Genomic DNA, 16,671 nt, shown 5'->3' on the forward strand with positions numbered 1-16,671 from the left:
ACTCGGTGACATGAAATTTGGTAAGCATATCTGTCATGAGGGGACTCAAAAAAGTTTCAAGAACACATCGCTGAAAATACAGAAGAATGCTCTCGCTTGTGTTTCAAGCCATTATTTCAAGGTCATTTTGTCCATTTCAAGGTGTCCTTAATATGTACAGTCTTTCGAAAGAGCTTGTTTTTTTTCCTTCTCAATTGTACACAAGTCAGAAATACTGAATTCCAAAACTGTTTAGCGTTCGACAAAATTTCGAACAACTATATGAACCTCTCACATACATGCACTCAAAGTCAATATTAACAAAACTCAAGGGCAGCTGATGGAGCTGAACTTGTGACATTCCTTTTTTGGCTGCTTTTTAAGTGTGCCTGTCTGCTCTGCTCATCAACAGCTGAGGACAAGCCGGCAGCTGTAACACGTGACTTGATGAGCAGCGCACCTGGCCAATCACACAACACAACGCAACCAGTTACGACAACGCACAATGACGTTTCAAATGAAGGCTACGAGTCAACACTCTGACAAAACTTCGTTTTCTTTTAAGATTATAAATACAGTGGTACCTCTACTTCCGACTGTCTCTTAATATGAAATTTTCAAGTTACGAAATGCCTCAAGAGGAAAATATTGCTTCTAATTACAAAAGATATTTCAAGATACCAAAGGTAAAAATACAGGATGGGTTGCTTGTCGCATCTCCGAGTTTCCTGAACGCAACATACTCATAGCTGCTCTGCCATTGGCTGTTACCGAGCATCTTGCGGGCATCCCATTGGCTAAGAAGGATCTCTACCGAATGCGTCAATGCGTGGAGATAGTTAAGTGTGTATGCAGCGTCCTCCTCAAAAGTGGCAAAAACCACTTCTGAGAGCGAACATGAGCTAAAGTGGGCCGCAAATGACGAGTATGCAGTTAAAAGTTAAATGACCACCATTTTGTTTGTTTTTTTACATGAAGCACAACTCTCATTTATTGTGCAATAATCTAATTTATAACATATTTTGATGCATTTTTATGCTTTGGAAAACATTTTTGTCTGAATTTTGGGGAGATTGGAACGGATTAGGGCATTTACATGGAAAACATGTCTCTACTGACAAAATGTTCTAGTTAAGAAATTTCTTTCAGAACCAATTAATTTCGTAAGTAGAGGTGCCACTGTAAATGAAAATGCATGTGTTGTTTCAAATCCAGACTCGAATTTCATACAACAAGGGTGAGTTGCTTTTTTATGTCTGACTTAGTCTTTGTCAACAAGTACTTTGATTCCGTAGTTAAAAAGGTTTTCCAAAGAGGGAAATGCGTGAGTTGATATGCTTTGGCATGAACGGCGGTTTTGCATTGTCGTCTTCATGCTGAGTCGCCGTCTTCACGTAGTCTCCTTCTTGTCGTCGTCTTTGTCTCACCGTCTGCGTTGTCACCTTTGTGTCATCCTTGCGTTTTGCTACCATTGTCGCATCACCGTTTTTTGGGTTGTCATCTTTGCGGCACCATCTTCACATTGTCGTCTTTATGCTCTTGTCTTGGCGTTGCCGTGTTTGCCAGTGGCCATTTTCTGGTTGTCGTCTTCACGCCGTCGTCGTTTGGGTGTCACTGTCTTCACATTACCGTCTTTGCGTTGTCCTCTTCACGTTTTTGTTTTTGACTAACCATCTTTACATTGTTGTCTTTGTGTTACTGTCACTGTGCCGCTGCCGAATTCTCATCTTTGTGTCTTCTTGAAGTTTCCGTCTTTGCATTGCCGTTATTGTGTTGTCGTCCGCGCGTCATGTCACAGTCTTCATATTCTCATCTTTGCCGCCGTCGTCCACCGACCTCATTTTGCGGGTTAATGAGAATAAAAGACGGACGGCAGGCTGCGGATTGTTGAAAGGTTGGGCCGCTTCTCCGCTGCCTCGTAGCAAAGTGTAACACCTCCTAACACCTAAATGCCACCCATCAATCAACACCAGTGGCCGGCCAACGCTATTAACCACGAGAGAAACTTTGCAAGCACCCTCAGGCTCTTGCACAATATCAACATGAATACCATTATCAATATCAATACCCATAAATATTAATATTACTACGAAGCAAGTGTGCTGATGGACGCCAGACCTGCGAAGACTTGTCAAGACTTATTCTTGTGAGGAGTATGCTTCGAGGGTTTTAAGCTAGCAAAACCCAGTTGGCAGCCGTCATACAAACACAGTACAGCCATACTTCGGTTTTCGACCATGATCCGTTCCAGAAGGCTGTTCGAAAACCGAAACCACGCTCTTTAAAAAAAAAAATCTTTACTGAACACGTCTGCTCACAATGGAACGCTACACAAGGAAGTGACACTTCCTCTTCTGCCCGAGGAAGCGTCACTTCCTCGTGTAAAGAAGGTGGGAGGAGTCAAGTGCATTCAAGTGCGCATTCAAGTGCGCTCAGTTTGTTTGAGAACCGATTTTCGGTCGTAATCCGAGGCATAAAAAAAACTCTAAATCTTTGGTCAAAAACCGATTTGGTCAAGAACAGAGACGTTCGAAAACCGAGGTTTGACTGTACATACGGCATAGCGTTTTTTTTTTATTTTTGTTTTTGTTTTGGTCCGCCTGCTGTCATTGTTTTGCGATGAACCATTCCCAAAGGTTTGACTGTGCGGCTTTATAATGACATGTCAAGATTCATAAAGACAAATTGTCTGGTCCTGATGCTGCTAAACGGTATCCATTAAAAAAAAAAAGACAGAATTCTGTGATACCATAAGAAACTTTAACAAAGTATCTAGATTTTTTTTGTTAATTTTTTTCCCCAGACAGAACTTTTCAGGTGGGCCTCGACACATTCTTTGAAAGACTAAAAATATGTTGTGACCTTCAGACAGACGTCAGTGATGCCACCAGAATTCTTCCTCAACTCCTTTGCCCAGAAACACTTACTTCACTTCTCTTCCACTTCACACTCAATGGCTTTTACGAAATGTTTTATAACCAACCTCAACGTCTTGATAATTTTTTTTGTGGGCTTTATGGAGTCAGGGGTGCAATTGCTGAGTTTTTGGAGGGTTTGGATTCCCTTTAACTATATTTTGGGGGAGCTTTTTTGAGAGCTTTTGTTGGATTCTGTTTGGATGCTCAGGTTCACTTTTAGGTGGGGGCTTCAAATTATAGGGAGTCTTTAGGGTTTTTGTGGGGCTGAGGAGCTTTTCTGTAATTTTTGGAAACTTGCATGAGCTTTTTTTGTGGGTTGGATACACGTTTTTTAAGGGTTAAAGTGTTTTGGGTGTGTTTGGAGGCTCAGATTGCTGTCATTTGAGCTTGGTGCAGATTATGGAATTTTTCTTGGGAGTGTTTTTGTGTGTGTGTGTGTGTGTGTGTGTGTGCAACTCAGGCATATATTTATGGGGTGCATCTGGGGAGGGGGTGGGGGGGTGGGACCCAGGTTTACTTCATAGGGGTTGGGTGCATTTCATGGAATTTTTAGGAGTTCTGGTGAGCTTTGTGAGGTTTAGGATGTCCTTGGGGAATTTTGGAGATCAAGTCCTCGTGTTTTGAAGGTGCTCGGGTGCACCAAAGAGGTGCTGAGGTTCACTTCTTGGGGTCCTTTTTGAGGTTTTGGTGTTATTTTTAAAGGCTGGCTTGCGCTTCATGTATTTCATCCATTTTCTGGATTCCAATCCGGCGTTGGTGATCGTGTTGAAGTTCAGAAGAAAGCAAAGAAGGTGGTGAGTGTCAATGCGGCATGCCTCTCAAACGGTCTGAGTGTCGGTATGCTGCAGCAGGTGCAAAGGTTTTCTCCGGTGTAAACATCCCGTGGCTGTATTGCTCGGCGTTGACATTTGGCGCTGATTTGAGCCGGCAGTGATTTAAACGCCGCTGTTTTGTTTTGCTTGAAAGTCGTCCGGGCAGCCGAGCAGAAAATGACATTTTAAAAAGCGTCTGATGCTTCTGCCCGGTCGCGTGGCCTTTTTACGCCAATGCCTAGCAAATGGGAACAAAATAAAGTATTACCAGATGATTGTATGCGCCGTGTTTGGCTTTTACACAAACATTCTGACACTTTATTTTTCATTTTGATTAGTTGGTGGCATTACAAACTTGAATGGACGGAAGAAAAAAACTGGAATGAAAATTGAATTATTTTGTTAAAGTTAGCAGCCTGTAAAAGTTAGCATTACTCTTAGCATTGAGAGCTAATAATTTAGCTAACTCATCTATAAGTTATAATAATGATAAGATCGTCAAATGTCGAACTTTCTGAGGTCTTCCGAGATTGTAAATTCATCCTTTGGTGTAAGGTTTGTTTCGACAGGATTTGGACTGTTTTTAGAACTTTTTTGGGGGGGCTTCAAGGCCCCTCGATCAAAAGCAGACGGCCCTTGTACAAGGCAAAACTGTCAGTTCCGGCGGAGATTTTCCCCATTACACATATCAATATCCCTACCCCGCCTGCACAGCTCTGCCTTTCAGCTGTTTTAAAGTACCGCAATTCCTTTAAATGCATTTCCACAAGAGGATTAATTTTAGCCAGGGGTCAGCTTCCTACTGTACTCGTTTGCTCATGTCAACAAGGAAGCAAAGCTCATCTTTTTTTGTGTCCCTGCACGTTATCGTTTAAATAACAGATTTGTGCTGCCATCCTGATCCAAAAATGAAAGGTCACTCTGCCAGAGAGGCAAACCACAGTGGACAGGTGCGACAGACAACAAACAGCACAATGCTTTCTTTATTTTTCTCATCTTTATGACAATAATAAATAAGACAATAAAGTTGATATTGTCATGAAAGTGGAGAAATAAGACATGATACATTGAAATTGAAGTCAACGTTAAATGAGAAAACAAAGTAAAAAAGTCTGTAAGTGGAAACAAAAATCTATTTTCTGAATTGTTTTGTTCCCCCAAACAAAATTAAACGGACGCTTGTTTGGGCTGAACATTGGCACTTATATAAAAAGTTTGGATGTAAAAAAATAAGTCACCAGTAATAGGGATGTATTGTTGTTATTATTATTATTATTATTTTGTCATGAATTATAGCACAAGTTGGGCGGCGACTGCTTGAGTGACACTTCAGCCAAATGATGTCAGTGATAAAAGGAGGCAAGGACGGTAATATAATTTCCTGGCTTGGTTTGCCACATTCTGTTGTCACCTAGACTTTGAAAACCGAGACCAATCGCCACCAAATTCATATGCACATTCCTAAACTTGTACATTTTAACCTGTGCATATATAAAAGTGATTGGTACCATAAATCGGATTTTATTGACATTAAATGTGAGCTCCTATGAGGGGGGAAAACACTATCACCTCCACAAAATGTTTGTTTTTTAAATTTCTATATTTTACAGATTTAAGTGAACTAGAGCAGGAATTAACATATTAATTTTGGTGGCAATTAATCTCCGTTTTCAGAAATTTAGCGACACTGAAGGCAGGCTGGCAACTGGCTCCCGCTAGCTCCCACAGCTAACATCACGGCAGCTGTCGAGTTAGCAATTAGCGTTAGGCCACTTAACAGACAAGGTTAAGCAATGGACACAGAAAAGTATTTTAAAAACTTTATTCTGGTTATATCATATATTCTATTACTTTCATAAGCTTACACCGTGTTTGAAAGTCAAACAAATACAACGTCCCCGCCAAGAGACTTAAAAAAAAATCCAAAGTAAAATTTTCCCCCATTCTTGAGTCAACTGACTTTCTTAATTAATAAAAAAAACAACGTTATCCTTTCCCAAAAATGTGTCTATCACTTTAACACATGCTTGTACTCGCACTCGTTATTTTGGAATTCAGAACCGTTGCCGGAATTATTTTGAAATGTCCGTCTATGGAAAGTGAGGATTCAAACTTTTTTAATTGACAAACTTGTGAGTTTTAATGACAAGGCAAGGGTGGCAAACATAGCCAATGCCAAAAAGAAATAATTTCAAAATGGTTCCTATGCAGGCAACTTCAGCTTTCAATCAAAAGTCACTTTCTCCGTCTATCCGCGCACTTCCCGGCCGGAACTTCCCGTAAGTTGGACGGCGGCGGCGAGCGTCCGTTGTCGTTATCTGTCTTCATGCTTCCACGGGCGCGATTGATGTCCTACTCCGATGGAAAGTATTTATGATGAAAGCACTCATTTTTTAAACAGCCCTTTTAAAAGCGGCGGCTGCCATAAATCAGCAGCCGCGCAGCGTCGGCCAATCCCGGCGCGCTCCCTCAGGAATCCATTAGTGCTATTATGTCAGCCTAAGTGGACGGAACGGCTTAATCCAGTATCGATCCTGTGCCGCTCATCCTGTCCCAACTCGCCCTCGGACGGCAACCGCTCACGCGTGCAGCTAGCTTGGCTAACTCATTATCTGTTTGTGTGTGTGTGTGGGTGTGTGTTTAAGGGTCAATGCAAAAGCAAGATTGCTACCATAGCAAGCTACCTTACACTTGTAGAATATGTCCCCCTAGAATGGACATTGACGTTACGATCCTGTGATTCCGATTGGTTGTTGTGTTTGCTTTTCAGTTGCTCTTTTGCGGCTAGGCGGATAATATTAGCTACTCAGTACCAGTTGCCATGTTCTTGTATCTCATTATGTTCCAGCATTAGCATTTCGGTTCTTCCATTCCTCGTTGTTGCCGACTCGTTTAGTTTAGCTTCTCTTTATTTCCAGGTCCTGTGGATCCAACCTAAAAACTGTAAAAATCCATCCTCTCCATCGACAATTGCTTTCTGATCAGGAGGTCAGTTGGTGGCCCCCAATCAGATTTTTTTGAACCATCTTCAATTGGGATCCGCAAAAAAAAAAACTCGAAGCCTGTTTTTGGAAGATTTGTTGACCACTATCCAGCGCTCATATCGCTAATTTTTGCTCAGAAGTCCAAGGAAATAATTGGCTGAACAATGGCTTATATATCGAGAATCTCGTAAGTCGTGTCACTATCTCAAGGCACCACCATATCACTGACCGTAACCACATACCATTTTTGAGCGGGTTCCGTATTGCAGAGCAGAGACGAGTGCCGCTAATTAAGAGCGCGCTACTGATGAAATCAATTATTTAGGAATGAAGAATAAGTTAAATTATGCATCAACTCAATATTTGGTAGCATAACAGTAAGTGGGTTGAATTTTCCAAACATGAGGATCCTCACGTTATTCCCGTCTTCGGTATTTCTATCCCGCTGCGATTCAGCCAATCGAAAACGGGATGATGACAAATCAGCAGGGTTGAAAAGTACGATTTCGGTTATTCTCACCTGTGGTTTCCAATTCCAATCATCCAGTTCCTTCCAATTTTCAACATCTATGGGCAGTCAAGTCAAGTCAACAGTATTTATAGAGCACTTTCAAACAGCCATCGCTGCATACAAAGTGCTGTACATGGAGCGATTTAACATGCACAATATACAGTAAGACGAATCGGTAATAAAGGCGGTAGAAAGCACCAAGCAGTAAAATCAAGAACCAATCTAAGTCATGCTGAGTCGAACGCCAAAGAATACAAGTGAGTTTTGAGGAGGGCTTTAAAGATGGGCAGCGAGGAGGCTTGCCGAATGTTCAGTGGGAGGTCATTCCAGAGAGAGGGACCAGCAACAGAAAAGGCTCGATCCCCTCTGAGCCTCAGTTTAGTTCTTGGTACTTCTAAATCAGACTGGTCCACTGACCTGAGGCGCCGGGAAGGTGTGTAGGGGCGGATGAGCTCAGAGAGGTAAGGTGGCGCGAGATTATTCAGAGATTTGAAAACAAAGAGGAGGATCTTGAAAATAACTCTAAAATTTGCATATAACCGTTTGCATATAAGTTATATGCAAACGGTGATGTCATCGTTAAGCGACAATTACCATCAAAAGTTGTCAGAAAACTAAGCGTGTGTGTGTGTGTGTGTTTTTTTAAGCCCCGATAATCAATTTGACTTCGCAAAATGAAATCCTGAAACCAGTTGATAGAAAAGACCACAATGTCATTGTAGTTTGCTGTTTACAAATGAATTGGAACAATCTGTAATTCTGATCATTTCCCTGTAGTCTCTTGACTTTCCCCATAGTTTTCTAATAATTCTCATCGCGCTAATATAATGAGGAATGAACAAATTAATTTCACAAATGTGGCTGAAAAGGGCCCCGACTTTTTGAAATAATAACACGGGATATGACTGCGCTTTCGAAAATGCAGATTTCAATGACAAATTGTATTTATTTTAATTGCATTCTGTTGTTTTCCATCTGGGGAAAACATTGATGAGAAAATGAAGCCAAATGAAGTGAGAGTTGCTTAATGAATTGCCTCATCTGAGGTGAAACATCTCAGCACACCTGACACTTTTTTCATTTTTCTGTTTTTTTTTCCTTTTCCCTCATACTTCCACAGAAGATGACGGATCCCAGGTAGCACATTATTCTCAAATCTCAACGTAGCTTTCACTCAATTTGTGTTGGAATGTGATTTTTATGTGACACTGCCCACAACCACACACACACACACACACATACACACACGCGCGCGCACACATACAGTAATGGCCTCCCTCCTCCACGTCATCTATAAATAGGCTGAAGCGGAGCGTGAAATGAAACGCGAGAGAACAGCGTGAAATGAGAGCTAAGTTGGGGAAAATGGAACATATTTATCCTTTTGTTTTTGAAGACAGGCGGCAAATAGCACTTTTATTTTACACACGGCCACGCAATCTTCCCAAACACACCCGCCATTATGCTGATTCTACCGACCGGCTCGTTTCGTCCTCGCCGCCGTAATGAGTCCTCTTGCGCTCTCCCGTTGTTTGAAAATAACAGGAATTATTTCATGCAGCCAACGCAGCTCGCAGCAGGAATTTTCTTTTACGTACTAGTTTTTCTTTATGACAGCGGCAAGAGGGGAAGTTCATCTTATGCTCACACAACAAATAAAAACTTCAGCGGCGGTTTTAGATCAAGAAATCTTAGCGGTTCACCAGACGGAGGACTTGATTCAAGTACACAGACTTCTTGCATGTGTAAACCAGTAAAGCCAGTTGGGGATTCCGATGAATCTCCACATCACACAAGATGCTGCATCTTGAGTCAAAATGGTAGACTTGCTATGTATTTTCAAGCATGGCTCCTTAAGACTTTTTTGTGGATCTTCTCATGGTAGACATGTATACACTTTTCATGTTGCGAAGTCAAACCGGTTGCCGATGCAGATTTGATATTATTATTATTCTTTAATATGATTGGGCGCGTAACTCAGCCAGATGACACGAAAATGTCATCTGCAAAGCAAAATGGCAGACTTTGTGTCTTTCTGGACCTGGCTTCTTGAGACTTTTTTGTTGTTCTATACATGATCGACATTTCAACCAAATTTCGTGTTGATAAGTCCAGTTGATTTTAAAACATGCAGTAAAAAGGTCCAAAAACAAGCCAAAAATGTCGGCTTCAAAACAAAATGACACATTTTCTGTGTTTTGGGGCTGGCTTCTTGAGACTTTTTTGTTGGTCTATACATGATCGATATTTGACCAAATTTCGCGTTGCTAAGTCAAACTGCTTGCAGATGCTGATTTGGTAGATATATTTTTAAAATTGATTTGGGGCGCAACTGAGCCAGATGACATTAAAAAGCAAAACGGCAGACTTTGTGTCTTTCTGGGCCTGGCTTCTTGAGACTTTTTTGTTGGTATATACATGATTGACATTTCCACCAAATTTCATGTTGCTAAGTTGATTTTTAAAATTGAGTCACAAGTTGCAAAAACATGCCTTAAATGTCAGCTTCAAAACAAAATGACACACTTTTTGTGTTTTGGGGTTGGCTTCTTGAGACTTTTTTGTTGGTCTATACATGATCGACATTTGACCAAATTTCGCGTTGCTAAGTCAAACTGCTTGCAGATGCTGATTTGGTAGATATATTTTTAAAATTGATTTGGGGCGCAACTGAGCCAGATGACATTAAAAAGCAAAATGGCAGACTTTGTGTCTTTCTGGGCCTGGCTTCTTGAGACTTTTTTGTTGGTATATACATGATCGACATTTCAACCAAATTTCGTGTTGATAAGTCAAGTTGATTTTAAAACATGCAGTAAAAAGGTCCAAAAACAAGCCAAAAATGTTGGCTTCAAAACAAAATGACACATTTTCTGTGTTTTGGGGCTGGCTTCTTGAGACTTTTTTGTTGGTCTATACATGATCGACATTTGACCAAATTTCGCGTTGCTAAGTCAAACTGCTTGCAGATGCTGATTTGGTAGATATATTTTTAAAATTGATTTGGGGCGCAACTGAGCCAGATGACATTAAAAAGCAAAACGGCAGACTTTGTGTCTTTCTGGGCCTGGCTTCTTGAGACTTTTTTGTTGGTATATACATGATTGACATTTCCACCAAATTTCATGTTGCTAAGTTGATTTTTAAAATTGAGTCACAAGTTGCAAAAACATGCCTTAAATGTCAGCTTCAAAACAAAATGACACACTTTTTGTGTTTTGGGGTTGGCTTCTTGAGACTTTTTTTAGGCTTCTCTTGATAGATAAATCAACCAAATCTCACGTCTGATTTTTCAAAACATTGGTGGGGAGGCTATAGGACCACTTTCTGAAGCTAGGGCCAGTTCACCGGGGTGAGCCTACTACTACGATATTCTGTCCATTTTAATATTGCAAAGCCCTCTAAACTGATTTATTTGACCCCAAAAAACTACAACAAAATAAAACAGTATCAAAAGGCCGAATGTAGAACGTTTTCCAAAACAGAATGAGCGTGAAGGGGATAATCAATGCACCAACTCAGCAAGTTTGCTGTAAAATGATGCCTCATCATGATGAGTGCTGTGAAGCTAACACAGGATAATTCCACGGGCTTAAATAAGCGTCAATAATTTCAAGGAAAGTTGATTTATCTCACGGGTAAGGCGGTGCATTTTGTATGCAAATGTAAGCCGTGAGACAGATGATTCATCAGCTATTTAATGCTCTCACCAATAATTCCCCAATGGTTTTTATTCTTCTTGGAAAAGTGCAACTGAGTTTGCAAGTTGAAGAATGTCTGGAATGTTCACCAAATAAACAAAAGTAATGTGGCGGTTTCATGCCACTGTTTAGTCATTGATTCATCCCAAACTGCCACTGACATGACAATGACTTTCCACGAGACTTGCACTATCAAAAAGGAAACGACAAATATTGAATAAAACCAACACTGATATACTTTGTACCCCCCCCCCCCCAAAAAAAAAACATGAGCAAAGTTTGTTTTCAACTTTCGTCACTCGGATGGCAGCGGCCGTGGCGGTGCGCAGTCAGCTAGCGAAGTAAACGATTATTTTCAGCAAGGTGGGGAAAAAGGTCAAACGCTCAGCCGGTGACGTTCATCAGCAAGGGCTGCAAAGGTCGCGTCATGTCTGCGCACGTGCGCACGCAGCCTCAGGCATGTTTAGCTCCACTGGGCACCTCCCCTCCAATTCCGACCCAACCCCACAGGGGGATCCACGTCAGCATATTTAGCATCTTTGATGAGAAACTGCAACTGCTTGAACTTTGTGATTGCTTTGGAATCTGAATCACTTTTATTCCCCCCTGCCCCCCACCCACCCCCCAGACAATTGTCATTATTCGTTTTAATTTCAACTCTGTTCCATTAATGAAACGTCCATTGACTGACTACTGATTTCTCAAGAACATGCCACCCAACTGTCACCTGTCACAACCTGACTCATCACAGATTTCCTGCCATCAGACAGTCCAGTTTCCCGCTACTTTACCATCACTGGCATTACAGTACCCTACCGGTGACCGCATATTGTCACTCAGCTGGTAATAACACGGTAGTGACATGCATGACCTGTCATTAGCTACCACTGACTTGTCAATGACTTGCCACTGCAGACACTGCTGACAATCCACCCGCCACTGACCTGACAGCGACATCACCGCCATCTACCAATGAAATGCCACGAGAAATGACACCGGCCTGCCGTTGGATCATCACTGACTTCTCAATGACATTTGAGTCAACAATTTCTGCATTAAAAATGTGAATTTACTGATTCAGGAAAGTGCATCTGATGCCATTTTCAAAGCGACGACATCATCACAAATCCTAGTTGTTGGGGTAGTGCGGTCATTATTTTCTTTTGTAGAACGAAGGCGGCGTCAGCAGCTTTGTTGCATTTGTATTTTCAACATGTAGGCCGCTGCGCCCATTCAGTCACATGATGCAGTGGTGATTTAGCACGTATGCTTTTGGTGTAGCGAGACTAGCGCTTTGGGGGGTGTATGCACAGCGTACTTCATCAAGCTTAATTTTAAAGCTGCTCAGTCGGCGTGTTCCTCCGACATTCCTCCTCAAGCTGGCCTCCTTCCACCCCCCCCCCCCACACCCTTTTCCTGCCGCCTCAGCAGCTTGCCTGCAAGCCGCCCGCTCAAACATGGCTGAGGTGAACGCAGTTGATGGCGGCGCCGTCTCTTGAAGAATTCATCAAGACTTCTGAGGAACGACCGCGCCACCTCACAATCACTCGACACTCACTGTTACCAAAACTTGACAGAAGCGCGCCGTTACAGTGCCGGTAGTCATGCCACCGACCTGCCATTGACTCCACACGATTTGTCTTACTACTTTTCAGTGATGTCTCTCTGATGTCCATCTAAGCATGAGTGATCTGACTTAATCGCCCGACACCCAATTTTAGCATTATCCCCCCCCCTGCAGCCTGACACGACAGAGTCCTGCCAGTGACATGCTACTCGACATATCATTGATCTGCTGATGACTCTCTGATAACGTTTTAATGACCTGTCACTTATCGATCACTGACATGCAACAGAGCTGTCATGGACTCCACACTGATTTCTCAAAGACATGTGACATGCCACTGGACCTTCCTCTGACCTGCCACATTTTTATATATATATACATATGGTTTTAATCTCCTGACATTGTCTTCGAAGCATGTGAAGAGCGCGAAGGTTGGCGTTTATTTAACAGGGCGGTGTGTTTTCCGAGGTGCCGCTCCAGCGGCAATGTGTCGAGATGTCACAGATGACAAAGTGGCTCGCTACACGCCGCCTGGGTGTCATCCTGATTCTCGCTCCCACTCGGGGGCTTGTTGCCGGTGGCTCCGCCCACTAGCAGCAGTAGCAGGTAGTGTTAAACCTGGTGTTGATGTGGGAGGAAGTCCTTCTTTTGCTTCTGCTTTCTGTGTTTCAAAGCATCTTATTAGGACCGATTCAAATACATACAAGACTGTTGTAGTGACGCGAGTTTCACTTCGACGCCAACCTCATGTTTCCCTATAAAACCGATTGAGTCCGTACAAGGTAACAAACTGTGTATGAAGTTAACTCATTACCGAATGGATAGGATGGAAGAAGACAAACCACTGCCAGCGACATGCCGCTTATCTGCTACTGACCTGTCACCAGCAATGACTGTTTTCTAGAAGTGATTTCATAACAGTTTTTAAAAACAAAGACCGTCCCATTTAACTGCCACTGCCAGACATACTACTTACTCGACATTCCACAGATATGCAGCCGATCCGTGTCTTGTCTGAGCCTAGATATGCCACTGAAAGGTGATTGGATATGACACGGACACTAGACATGCGATTTCGCTTCTGCCGACGTGTCACTGACATGACACTTCTCTACCTCACTGAGCTACCACTGTACATGCCAGTGACATTTATCTGTCACTGACCTGCCACTGTCCTACCACTGATCATACTGAGACCTGCCACTAGCCACGTTACTGATCTGTCACCGACTTCCCGGTTAATCTGTCACTGGCAAGACACTTACCTACCATAGATTTGTCGAAGTTCTGTCATAGACCTGCCACTTTGAAATGACTTAGTTGCTACTGACCTATCGCTAACACGCTGCTCACCTGTCAGTGATCTGCCACGCCTGCTGCCAATTTGTAGTTATTGCCACTGAATTGCCACTGACCAACCAAAGGCGGGTCACTGATGTACCAAAAGTCCTGCCACAGCTACAGGGTGTCGGTCATATAGCTGCCTGTGACATACTACTGACCTGCCACTGGTTGTGTCCAAATTTCCAGGCTCTAAAGGCCGTATTTTCCGCGGCATGATGTCACTTCCTACACAACTGGACCGCACGTGGTATCTGAATTCAAATTAAAGTCATCCATTGCTATATTCATTTATCGCCGCTTCACTACATCGTGTTTTTTTTTAATCCCAAAGTACTATTTTCAGAAAAAAATGCCGAATGACTCAGTTTTTTTTTTACATGAGTGTACGCATGATTGGTTCCCAGCGCGACATCAACCAATGACAGCAAGAGTTGATTTATTCTTTGAGCTGATTGGCTGTGCATCTTTACAGCCCCACCCAGCACCTTCCCTTGTGTCTCGTCACGTGGTTAACTCTCTAATCAGTGTCTAGTCACGCCGTTGACTCTGCCGACGCTCCATCGCTGTTTTTCACTTGTCACGGCAGGGTCCCAGGCCCCATTCACCCCATTCACCACGATGAGGGAACACCGTAACTGTATCCAAATTCCCTACGATTTATGCGATCAATGGAGGCGACATGAAGGGGAGCCTTTGAAGCACACAAATTGTCGTTTTACAATTTGGAAACCACGTACGGTCAAGCCGCGCCGGAAATGATGCCATGCGGCCGGAAACGCGACCTTTAGAGGACCCAGCCTGTGAATTTGGACTTAGACTACCGACATGATGTTGACGTGATGCAGCTGCTGCCAATTTGTAGTCATTGCCACTGCCACTCGCATGCCAGTGGCTTGGAACTGATCCGCCATTGATAAACCACTGAGCTGTCGCTGATGTTTAATGGGGGAAAAAAATAATAACAACATAAAAACCCACTGTACTAATGAGTGTTGCATTAGGCATATTGCAATTTGTATATATTTATATTTCATATCCGTGTTTACATTTTCATGACTCCAGGCGGGACGAAACATAAATAAACATCCTTCGGGGAGAATTCTCCGCTAAATCCTTCTGAATGATTGATTATGACACAGCCGATGTGTCCACTGTAGCCGAATCATAAAAAATAAAGGAATACTTTAGATTCGCTCTTGGCTGCAGCTTGCAGACATTTCCAAAATAATCCTGCTCAAATTGCTATTTGGAGAGGCGGAGCGGAGCGTAAAAGGATGAAGGAGCACATAAATCAGGAGCAAAAGTCCATTCTTTACGAACGGAGCATCATGCCAAAGACATCTTCTCCTTGGAAGTCGTCCCAGCTGCTGCAAACACACACGACAGCCGTCCAACTGCAAAGCCCCATCCGCACATCAGCTTTTTATTCTGCCGCAGTGTCTTCAAATCAAACGAAAACATTTTCCAAGGTTAAAAACGCGTGAAGGTGCTTTAACACAAAACTGGCAGCTGCATATGACACACATGCAAACTTGCCATCGCGTCATCACTGACCAACCAAACACCACTTGTCTGTCACCTGACCCATCGTAGAACCTTTAGTGGCCTTTCGTTGACTTGTTTCGATCATGTTACCGACCAACCAAAAACCTGCAACCGAGATGTCACTTACTTGTCCCTAAAACATTGCTAACATGCAACTGACTGACTGTCCTTACACTGACATAAAAATGACTTGTCGCTTACCAGTCACAAAAGACAAAGCAAGGAAGCTTTATTTATAGAGCACCTTTCATACACAAGGTAACTCAATGTGCTTAACATAATTTAAAATACATTTTAACTTCATGTCCCAGGACATGAAGTGGGAGGTCAACACCAAAGCCATCCTGAAAAGGGTCCAGAAGAGGATGTACTTCCTGAGGCTGCTGAGGAAGCATGGCCTGCCACAGGAGGTGCTGTGACAGTTCTGCACGGCAGTCATCGAATCAATCCTGTGTTCTTCCATCACGGTTTGGTTTGGGGCCGCCACAAAAAAGGACAAAATCCGACTTCAACGGACAGTTAGGACGGCGGAAAAAATCATTGGCACCGCCCTACCCACTCTTTAGGACTTGCACATCGCAAGAACCAAGACAAGGGTACGGGAAATCCTACTGGACCCTCCGCACCCTGCCCACTGCCTTTTCCAGCTACTCCCCTCAGACAGGCGCTACCGATCCATGCGCACCAAATCCAGCAGACACTTAAACAGCTTCTTCCTTCTCACCATTAACTCAACTAAACAGTAACCCAAATCTACCTCTATAGTGGCTCATTGCAATTTTGCACAACCCTATGGAACAGCATCCCGTTATTGTTATTGTAGCTTCATCTCTCTACTCACTTGAACCACTGTCACTGATCTATATTCCACAGCACCAGACACTTTAAAGCGCTCCAGGACATCTGCATAATTGCACACGAGTTGTACTACAAATATTGCTACTGGTCACTTTAAAATGGTTCAATTATTTTCTGCACCAACTGTACAACTGTTATAGTATTTTATTCTACCACTGATCACTTTAGCTCTGCTTGATTCTTTGCACATTGTCTCACAATTGTCACTGGGTGGTACCACCGCACAACGGTTCACTTACATTACGGAATGTCCTTACATACTTATTTCTCATGTCATTGTTTATGCGCGTTCTACTGGAGACAAATTCCTCGTGTGTTCTATATACTTGGCCAATGAAGATGATTCTGATTCTGAAAAGAATTCTAAAACCAACAAGATTAAGATCCTTAAAAACAAAGTACAGAAATAAATGATAACTTATTTAGAGTGCAAGGAAAATATTTTCAAAATG

The sequence above is a fragment of the Hippocampus zosterae genome, chromosome 1 (assembly GCF_025434085.1).
Source record: "Hippocampus zosterae strain Florida chromosome 1, ASM2543408v3, whole genome shotgun sequence".
NCBI lineage: Eukaryota > Metazoa > Chordata > Actinopteri > Syngnathiformes > Syngnathidae > Hippocampus > Hippocampus zosterae.